The sequence below is a fragment of the Zonotrichia leucophrys genome, chromosome 9 (assembly GCF_028769735.1).
Source record: "Zonotrichia leucophrys gambelii isolate GWCS_2022_RI chromosome 9, RI_Zleu_2.0, whole genome shotgun sequence".
Taxonomy (NCBI): Eukaryota; Metazoa; Chordata; class Aves; order Passeriformes; family Passerellidae; genus Zonotrichia; species Zonotrichia leucophrys.
In genome coordinates, this window is record NC_088179.1 from 17,705,253 (window position 1) to 17,715,563 (window position 10,311).

A 10,311-nucleotide genomic window follows, 5' to 3' on the forward strand; every position below is an offset into this window, starting at 1 on the left:
CACAATCATCCTAATGAGTCCTTATCTGCCTCTTGTGCCTCTAGTCCTGTTTGCTCTTAAAGAGTACTGCAGGTTAAGTACGTTCACTTAAAGTGGAGCTCTTACTTCTGTTAGGAAAGCTAAAACACTAAAAAACTCTAAAAAATAGAGTCGTGACTTATAAAACTACTTTTTGACCAGTTTAGACATAAATGGTCAATTCCAGAAGGGCCTGTGGATCCAACTAAACTTCAAGCTGCCTTTGCCTTGGGACCTTACTTTGACCTTTCCCCTCTGAATAAATAAAATTATGTACTCTGCAATTACCAGCTGTTGCTGAAGTTCCTCTTTCAAATGCTCCTGTCATTGCTGTTCATGCACAGCTTTTTAATTCCTTACTGATCTGTCTCAGGTGTTTCTACAGACCTGCACAAACCATTCTGATGGATCTCACCTTTCCCTTGGAATAGATTTTAATGTAATTCTTTCATAGTGAGTTCCAAATCTTGTCTCACTTCTGATGTAAAACTATCATAAAGGAAGGCCAAGTCTGGCTTGAGTTATAGCTTAAGAAATAGTCAGATGTAGATAAAACTTAAAAAAAAAAAAAAAGTGCTTTCTTTCTTGTTTATTATTATGGAAGCTTCCACAATCCCTAAAGATGTCCTTTGTTTTCATTTCTGTCAAGTACTTTAATTTCCCCATTCAATATAAAACCCCAAAGTCTGAATAGAATAACTGAGGGAGAAGTGCTGAAATCTTAGGACATACCTAACATGTAATGTAGTGCAGAGCTATCTGAGCCACCATTAGATTATCTGGTTAGATGTCAGAAATTATGTATACACCAGGGCCACTGGCACCAGAGCTGCCTCTAGGATCACTGACACATCTCAGAATTTTGTCCTCTGTGCTTCACAGCCATCCTGAGCTCCAGCCTCAGCCCTGCAAGGTGCTGAGCACCACAACACTGAGCAGCTTCCAGAGGAGCTGAAGGGGCCCAGCACCCTGCTGGGTTGAGCACAGGCTGAGTGATATTGAGGGTGGATGCTTCCTGAAGCGCAGTTAAATTCACTGAGGCTTGGGTTTTCTGCCAAATAAACGCCAGCTGAGGAAGTTATGCCTGCCCAGAGGCTTTCTTCAGTGTACATGTTCTACTTAAAAAAAGAAATTCTACTGTAAGTTTTGTGTTCATAAACTGATGTTCTCCTTTTTCTTCCTCATTTGCCCTCTCTGACTTCTGCCCTCGCTCCTCAGCTGCCAAGAAAGTGCCCCTTTGTGTGCGGAAATGCCCAGCAGTTCACAGAAGTTAACTAGAAAAGACACATTCAGCCACTTTCTGTCAAAATGCCTTGACACTCTCTTTCTGTCCAAAAGACCCTTTTGCTTTGGAAAAGCCCCCATTGAACGCCTCCCCCCTTTCACCTCCCTCTTGAACTTACCCTGCAACAACAATGCAAAATAAATAAGTAAAAGAGGCACCCTTCTCCCCTGCCCCTAGCCTTTGCTGCAATATTTTGTTGTTGCCATCTTCACTATTAATTTTATGCAAGACACTCACAAAGTCCAGACTGGTGCAAAACTGATGCTGCTCGGTATTTTATTCACAGAAATTCTGTTCCTTTTTCATGACATTTTGCTTTTGCCTTGGCGTTGCTTCTATTTGGTTTCTTTGGCTGTGGGAAGAGATCCCCCCGTGCACGAGCCCCTGTGGGTGTGTGTCTCAGAGAGCTCCTGGGCACAGCCAGCACAGCCAGAACAGAAACTCAAAGCTGCTCCTTTGGCTTGAAAACAAGTAAATTGCAGATGGATCATCTCAAAATCAAACCACAGCTCTGAAAGACCTCATCATTTTGATCAAGGTTTCAAAGTCCTTTGGATGCCCATTTCTCCTCAAAGATACTCAGTGTCTGCTTTGAGTCCTATTAAGCTGTGATATGTTAAGACAAGTACTAATGGGACTGTGTAACTAAACCTTAGCTTTTTTGCTGTATAAAACTTTCTGAGACAGGCCCAGGAACAGGTCCTGCAATGGGTAAAACAAACATGTTAACTCAGATCCCGTGTTAATGGGCAAATTTATTTCTGGATCCCCTTTGGCCAGAAATTGAGGGGCTCTGCCCAATGTGTATGATCTGGCTAGAAATTACTGGAGGTTTTACACAAGGATAGGCTCTTTGGAATTTGTAGCTATGTATTTTTAATACTGTCAATAAACTACTTCCTTGAGACACAGAAGGGCAATAATGGGAGCTGTTAACAAAGTGTGAAAAGAAACGGGCAAGCAAAGGTTAATCACATGGCTGTCCACTAATGACCTCTCCAGCCCCGAGTTTAAACCCTCCGCTACTTGTAAAGACCAATCACGTGAATAATTTCCTGTCTGAGGTAGTCTTTATGGTTAAGAATAAAAGCTGAGCTTATTGTGAAAAGAAAGTGCTCAGCAGGGGACAAGGTTATTATTTTTAAGCTGATCTAAACACCTGGGTTTCTCAGTAGACCCTATTAAACTTCCTCCATTATGTCTAAAGATTTCAATCATTCCTACCACAGTAGTAAATTAGTGTATTACTGCTTAAAGCAGATAAGCTGTAGTGATGGGGACATCCTAAGCTGATGCTGCTCACCCACCCTGAAGAGAGGCCTATGCAGCCGGCTCCTTCACCATAAATAAGGCAACAAGGCCTGATGCCATCCCAGAATATCGTCTCCTTTCAGTGTGTTGAGGTGTGAGAGGAACACTGACTCCTGCTGCTAGCAGGGCCACAGCACAGACCGGGCCTGGGGCATGGGAAGGTGCCTGCAAGTGGGTTGCTCTTGGAGCAAGTGGTGCCTGAAGCTGTATGGCGTGGGAAAGCTTTGCAAAACCTTGCTGCCGTCTCTTCTAGATACCTCCAGTGACAGCCAGAAGGAAAGCGGAGAATACAGAAATGTGAGATATTCCTGCTTGAAGGTTTTAGCTTTCGCAGCAAAAGATCTGTGAGTGAGAAAAAATAATGCTGTCCTGGCCAGTGACTCTCTGCCCTCACTCCCTCTTTCTTCTCCTCTCACCTCCACATTATTAATGAGATTTATTTTGTTCTCTTCTTGGAGTTCTGATTCCGGAAAATACCTGGAGACCAGACTGTGCACAGAGGGAGTACACAGCCTCCATCCCTCCATCACAGCTGGCTGCTGCTGGGATCCCCACAGCTCTGCAGCACACCCCCACCAAAGCAGCACAGAGCAGGGCTCCTCAGTGAGGCCAGCAGAGCCCAACCCTGGCCAAGCAGCCCTCCTGAGGCTTCACACAACGTGTCTGCTGTCCTGACTGTGGTTTGTTTATGGGCTTGTATATAAAGAGTGCCACATTCTCAGCCAAGTCTCATTTATCTCTGGGTAAACTCCACCTATGCCATTTATTTCAGCCCTGATTTACACACATCAAACAAAATACCTGCAAATCTTTTCCCTTCTCAACTTCCCCAAAACGTCTCGCCTGGCACTTCTAAACCAAGACAGTCTGCAAGAGTTGTAAAATGAGTGTGAAATTTTAACTCAGGTCAACGTAAAGTGCCCACCTTACAGTCTCTGGAGGGAATGATATTATACCTTATTAACCTGCTGAAAATGCTGCCTAGAAACTGTTTGATATTGCACGGGTGGTGGCACTGCTTTTTCTATTTAATAAATGGAGTCCTTGAGTTTTCCAAGGGCGCACGAGAGAGAAACTCTTCTGTTCTGTAAACAACTGTGTGTCCAGTTTCCATGCACGGATACCCAATTTGTGCATGCAACTGTAGTTATTGTGCATTCAAAGGGGGCACACCACTAGTCACGGGCCTGGGCTTCTTGCCAGTTTAAAAGTCAGCCCTTCTGTATGTAGAAAGAGAAAGCAGTATCCAATAGAAACAGTGCTCTGCATGCACTCACAGCTCTTATTCAAGGTTCTCAGAACAATGTCTAACTGTTAATCTTCCCAACACTGCCGTGAGGCAGGGAATATTTTATCTACATTTTACAGTCAGAGGAAACTGAGGTTAAGTGACTTGCCCAAGGTCAAAAGACAGATTTAATGACAGGCTCAGGGTCTAGCCATGAGAATATGCTGCCCTGACACTGCCTGCTACACCTTGGAGCGAGTGAGGAGAAAATGCAGCCTTCCTGCAACATCCGAGCACTGTCGTTTGCTAAAGGTCTAATCCAAGGAAGCGCAAACAAAAATCTGCCGTGGTGCCAAGATTAGGGAAATATCTCCTCTGTGGTTGGGCTCTTTTTGTGTTGTAAATGCAGAGGCTGAAATTTCCAGAGATGTGGATGCCCAATTTCCGCTAACATTAATAAGCTGATGTGTCCAAATCCTGTAGGCAGCTTTGAAAGCCTGTTTGTGCTTTCCCTCTTCCTACTATTCAAGCATAGAGTAAGGTCAGGGCTTTCCCATACCCTCTCCCTTCTCTGCCGGTGGAAAAATTCTGGCCATACCTTCACTTACTCTGCAGTGAATGGATAATGTCACTGGGGATTGATTGATCTAATACCCACAAAAGGCCAGAGGAGAGATTCCCTTGGTTGCCACAGATACTGGATCAGGACCTTATCTTTTTATGGCACTCATATCACTCTCACTATTTTAATATCTGAACATCTTGTGGTTTATAATATATTCCACTTCCTAACTCACCCATGAGATACAGAGGTAGCATTAATCACTTAATCCCATTTTACAGATGATGAACTGAGGCACATCAGACTCCATACTCATTTCAGTCTGAACTACTCTGAGACACTCTTGGCATAGGCAAGAGGACGAGATAAGCACCTGCAGCCAGAGATTTAGACACTGTCTTAGGAGGGACACTACAGCAAAAATGAACAGCCCTTTGGAAAGTGCCTTTTTTTTACGTTGACTGAGAAGGGAGCCCGGATGATGAGGTAGTTAAATTCCCTCCCTTCAAGACAGATACTGCTGGGTCAGCTGAATCCCTCCCGAAATGACTTGCCCAATGCCATGGAGAAAGCTTGTGGCAAAGGAAGAAATTAAGTCCCAAACACAATCACAAGGCTATTTTCCTTGGACTGAGCTTTGATTTCAGGTAAAGGATTTTTTTTTTTTTGTTAAGGCAGGAAAAAATACTAATAAGTTTAAAACTATCAGCTTTGCTTGGATTAGTCACTGGGAATCTCGGCAGCTAGGCTCTTGAGCTCTGGCCTCTTTGACTTTAGTATGTTTAGATGTTCAGGCCCTAATGAGTTGATCTCGTTGATCTTTAGGTATCTATTCATATGCAAATCCTGGCATTCTACTTCTGCTAAATAGTCTTTGTATTAACACATGAAATAAATTTTTAAAAAAAAGAAAGTCAGGCTGTGGTAAATCCTCATACTTAGGTTTGTTTGCATTTGGATAAATGATCATGGTCCCTCTTTATATGATCTTGCTGTACCCGTTAGGAAAAGGAGGGGGAGAGTCGGGTGGGTATTGAGAAATCTAACTTTTAATCTCTTCCACATCACTGTAAATGCTTTATCAAAATAAAAAATAAAAAAAGTCCAAGAACTGAGAGATAAAGATGCAAAAATATGTTAATTCCTCAGTTTCCTCTTTGGCCACATTTTTAAAATCACCACAGAAGTGTCCTCATTCTAGTGTCCTCAGTGGTTTGTCTACTAAAAAAGATCAAATGTGTCTTCTAAGGCTCCAAAACCCACGGCCTGCCACAGGGAGGATGCCTTTTCACAGCAGATTTTGCAGGTTCACGGTGCCTGTGCATATGAGAGACCTGTACATCACTGTGCCACGCCAGCACACACTCGAGAGATTTTGAGCATGAATCCTGACCCCAATAGTGAATGAAAAGCACTCAATGACTTCAAAGGGTCTGGGATTTCACCCATCATTTTTCAGACTCTGAAGCTTGCAATCATTAGTGGTTTGTTCTAAAAGTGGTGGCTGCAGAGCAGTGAAATCATATGGGAATTTCATTCAACTCTGTGACAAACTTCTGCTACCTCTGTTTAAACCCTGTGTACTGTGCAGTTATGTATATAATGCCTAGAGTACAGTTATATATTATATATATATATAAATTTAACTAGATTAGTCACAGACAGTAATCTGAAACACAGAAACACACGAAAACTCTTGCAGGGCCTTGAAACCTACTCTGGGCACTACATATACACTTCTATGTATTTATGGACGTGTGTATACACTTAAAACTTCCAAAAAAAATCTCAGCCTTCATTTGAACAACTTGCTTGGAGTTGTAGCTGAGTTTCCTTTGCTAAAGAAAAGCTGTTTAGGAGCAAATGCAGGTTGCAACAAAATGTTAGGAACAAACTGTCCAGGATCTTCTTTCACAACAATCCCACGCGCTTACAAATCTCCCTTTAAGAATAAAGTGGTAGTGCAAACACCTAATTAAAAAAACGGCTTGTATTCAGAGTTACTAATTAAAAATCCTCATGTTCCCCCGACTTTTTCCCCCCTCTGTGGAAATCTGCAAGTTATTTAATTGAAGTCCCATTTTGTCGGTGCAGATGCACGAAGTGTCTGAATCATCAAACAGATTTAGGGTGTTTTGATTGTTGTGTGTGCCTCATTGCTATTCCCAGAATGTCGAGCTGAGCTTATGCTGATCGGCAGGACTTAGAAGCATGAAACAGTAAAAGAGTCCTTTCTTCTCATCCCAGCCCCATCCCCCTTGCCCCCTGGATTTACATTGAAACTTTGCCAATCTCAGATCGCACTCTGTCTGCTGCCTCTGCATTAAAATGGAGCCGCTTGCCTGTTTCTTTGGCCCCACACTCCATCTTCAGATTCCCCTTGGCTGCCCTAAGACGCCCCTCATGTTGCTTCAGAGAAACTTCTTTAAGAAGACAATTTCACTTTCTGTCCATTTTTTTTCTCCTCCTTTTTCTTTTTTTTTTCTTTTTCAAATAAAAATCCTTCTGTGTTTTTACATTTGTGCGCTGTGTGAAAAGAAAGGAGACAGAGGAGGAGAGAGAAGCCTGTTTTCGTCTAGAGGTGAAAACAGCCTGGTGAGCAGCAGGTGCAAAGCCCCAAAGCAGCTGCTTTCTGCTCTCAAGTTGAAGCGCCTTGGTCCCCCACCCTCCACGCCAAGAGCACTTCATATAATCCTCTCATGCAATTCACACTGTAATTGCAGATATCCAGACTGCTAGGGCTCATTTTATTATTATTTTTACTGATAACAAGATCTGCAAACAGGGGGACCGGTCGTAGTAATTAGTTGTGTGTCGCTAGGCAGCTTCTGCAGAAGCAACTTGGATTCTTTTCCTTTCTTTTTCGTTCTTTTTAGGGAGAGGAGGGCATGACTGCTTTGCCCCCTCCTACCTCTCCTCTTTTTACCCCCTTGAAGGCCACTCAAAGTAGCACATGGGGAACTTTCCTGCTGGCTATGTTGGGTCCCTTTATTATCTCGCCTGCCTCTTTCACTCCTTGAGTTGAAGGCTGTTGGATGGGTGCTAGCAATGAAGATTATTGTCTTGAGGACCAGCTTGTTTTCTCAAGGCTCTGCTTGTTACATTGCTAATTATGGGTCTATGGGATCCTTTTCTGATATTTGACTAAGTGGCATGGATTACTGTGTAATCATTTCCCACTGGGGAGGGGGATCTTTATTATTATTATCATTATTATTATTCTATACCTCTGGACAACTTTTCAGTTGCTTTTATTTAGGTAATTGCTCTTCCCTGTAATCCAGGAATTCTTATTTTTTTAATCATATTATGGATTTCACCAAACACTATTTAACATGTTAATTACTGGTAAATACACACTTCTTTTTCCCTTCTGTTGAGAGTGAATACAGATCCTATGAATGTGCTGTTTGTCATCTGTACCCCTTATGTGTTATCTCTGTCTAATAGGACACTGTTGTTTAAAGAATGAAAAGACTGAACATGGACATTTGGCTCCAAATTTTTGTTTTAGATTAGGGCTTAATGAGTTTATGCTTTTTTTTTTCTGTTTTATTTTTCAAGCCAAAATATAAAGGAATAAAAATCAGTTTGATGACATAATTATTTTTAATAACCTGAACAGATTTTGCAGTGCTGAGACACCATACAAAAGCCTGGAAAATGGGATCCTTTATTTACTTGCAGAAAGCTTGATCCAGCTGCCATGAAGTCAAGGCAAATTTTCCACTGAGTCAGAGAAACTCAAATCAGTGTGGAAGACCAGACAAGTTTCTTCCAGAGTGTCCTGGTAACACACCAGGGTCCAAACGGACAAGAGTGGTTCAGACAGAGGGGAGTGGAGTGGGGAGGAGATTTCAGCATGATTCAATTACTAGAAATATTTTCAGTTTGCCTTAAAATGGCCTATTTTCCTGGCTTATGCCAACTGTGATTTTTTTTCAAAGCTTTAAGTAACTGAGATCTTTCTTTTATGTTGCAGTCCCATGTTTTGATAAATAAAACTACTGCTAAACTGACCATTGCAAAAATAAAAAAAAATTTAAAAGTTTGAAAGTCTCAGAAGCTCCAATAACCCCACTGTAAGAGTGCTGCTGGGAAAATGGTGCTGGGGTACAGTGACTTTAAGGAACCTCAGGTCAGATAGACATAGAACTGGAAAGGTAAAAGAAATACCTTATTTTGGGTACTGGATAAGTGAATTCAGACTGAGATGTAAATGAGAACAGTCGAAGGCTGATTTATTCTGTGCCATTCTAAGATGTCAAAGAATCTTTCTGGCAATGAGGAACACCCCAAAGCACTGGTGCCCTCTGGGGACAGCTCTTCTCATGGGCCACGGCTCATATGTCAGGATGTTGAGTTTCACACCTTTTTATGGCTTTTTTTCAATCACTCCAAAACTGGTGTGGCAAAAACTTTCAGCTGAGCTATGCAGGCCAGCTGAGCGTTGTCAGAATCCAATGCACCATGACAATAATCCAGCCAAAAGACACTGTGGTGGTGCAAACCCTCCTTATTTATTACATGGTTTTATAAACAGATACTTGCCTAAAAAAGCATAACGACTCTGAGCTCTTCAGCCTCTGGTATGTTTGCCTACAAAGTTGCATGGCTTAAGACCCATTTGTTTTTAAAAATGGCTTGGTAGCCTCTTCTCAAATTTCAGCCCAAAGAGCTGCTGGACTTGGAGCAAAGTAAACACAGTCCAATACTAATTCCCAGCAGTCAGTCCAAAAGTGCTTTTCCTTGGGGGGGGCCAACAGGGATGTCCACAAGCTTTCAAAATAAACATAATTCAAGGTGACACTGGCACACCAGGACTTGCATTAAGGATATGTCAGAAGAAGTAAATTGCAGGCTGGCAGAACGGGAGAGAGCAGGTCAAGTGATACTGTGAAAAAAACCCCAGTGTTGGTTCCTATAAAACTTTCAAGCAGTTCAATTGGTTCAGTGTAAATGCTGTTCGTTGTAAAACTACTCTGGATTTAATCTATAGTGTCAAAAGAGTTTGCATTCTTTGCCATTAGAAATGTGAACTTCTTAGAGACACTCCTGAAGATGAGATTTATTAGGCTAAAAAGTGACAACTCCTGGCTATTTCCTGGAGAAACGTATTATTCCATCTCAACTAAAATTAAAACAGGTCAAGTAAACAACTCTGAAAGCTGGAAAACTCAATTTCTTGCCCATCCAATTATGCCTAGCTAGACCAGGCTGTACAATTTTCCATTATGACTGTTATGAACTGTGTGTGGTCCCCTGACTGTGCCATACGAGCTGGAGCACTGGAGCACAATAAGGCATGTTAAAGGCTGTCAGCGTGTTTTAGGATCTCCCAATATTTGTTCACTGTAATCACACTGCTGTGTACAATATAGCATTTGAGATGACCCTTTGAACAAAATTTCTTATTTACATCTACAGACTTTGGAAAAGTTTAGATTGAGACATAAAAAATGTTAATTTTTTCCCATTAGATGTAATCAAAACTTTGGGTGCTAATATAGGAGCTTTCTTCTTGGTCCTACATTATGACCTTAACTGTGCTTTCAGGCTTCCCTCTTCATACATGGATTATTTTTTTTTTAATAGTGACCTGCTTTGCCCCATGATTACCTATCCTGCATTCTGGTTGCTTTGCTGTAATTTGTTTGTTTACTCTTTCAGCGTGGCTTGAGTAGAACATTGCAAAATCTTTTTAAGCTCCAAATAACCTCCAGCTCTTAAAGAATCCATTTTTATTTAAATCAAAGCAATAAAATCCAACCAGCTTTTCATTCTCTTGCTCCTCTCAATGCACACATACTTTCCAGCAGTTTCAGAACTATAGAGCCATCCTACAGAAAACAGCTCGTATTTTCATCTCAGCATTTACCAGATTTTTTAATAGTGCAAATGGGCTGC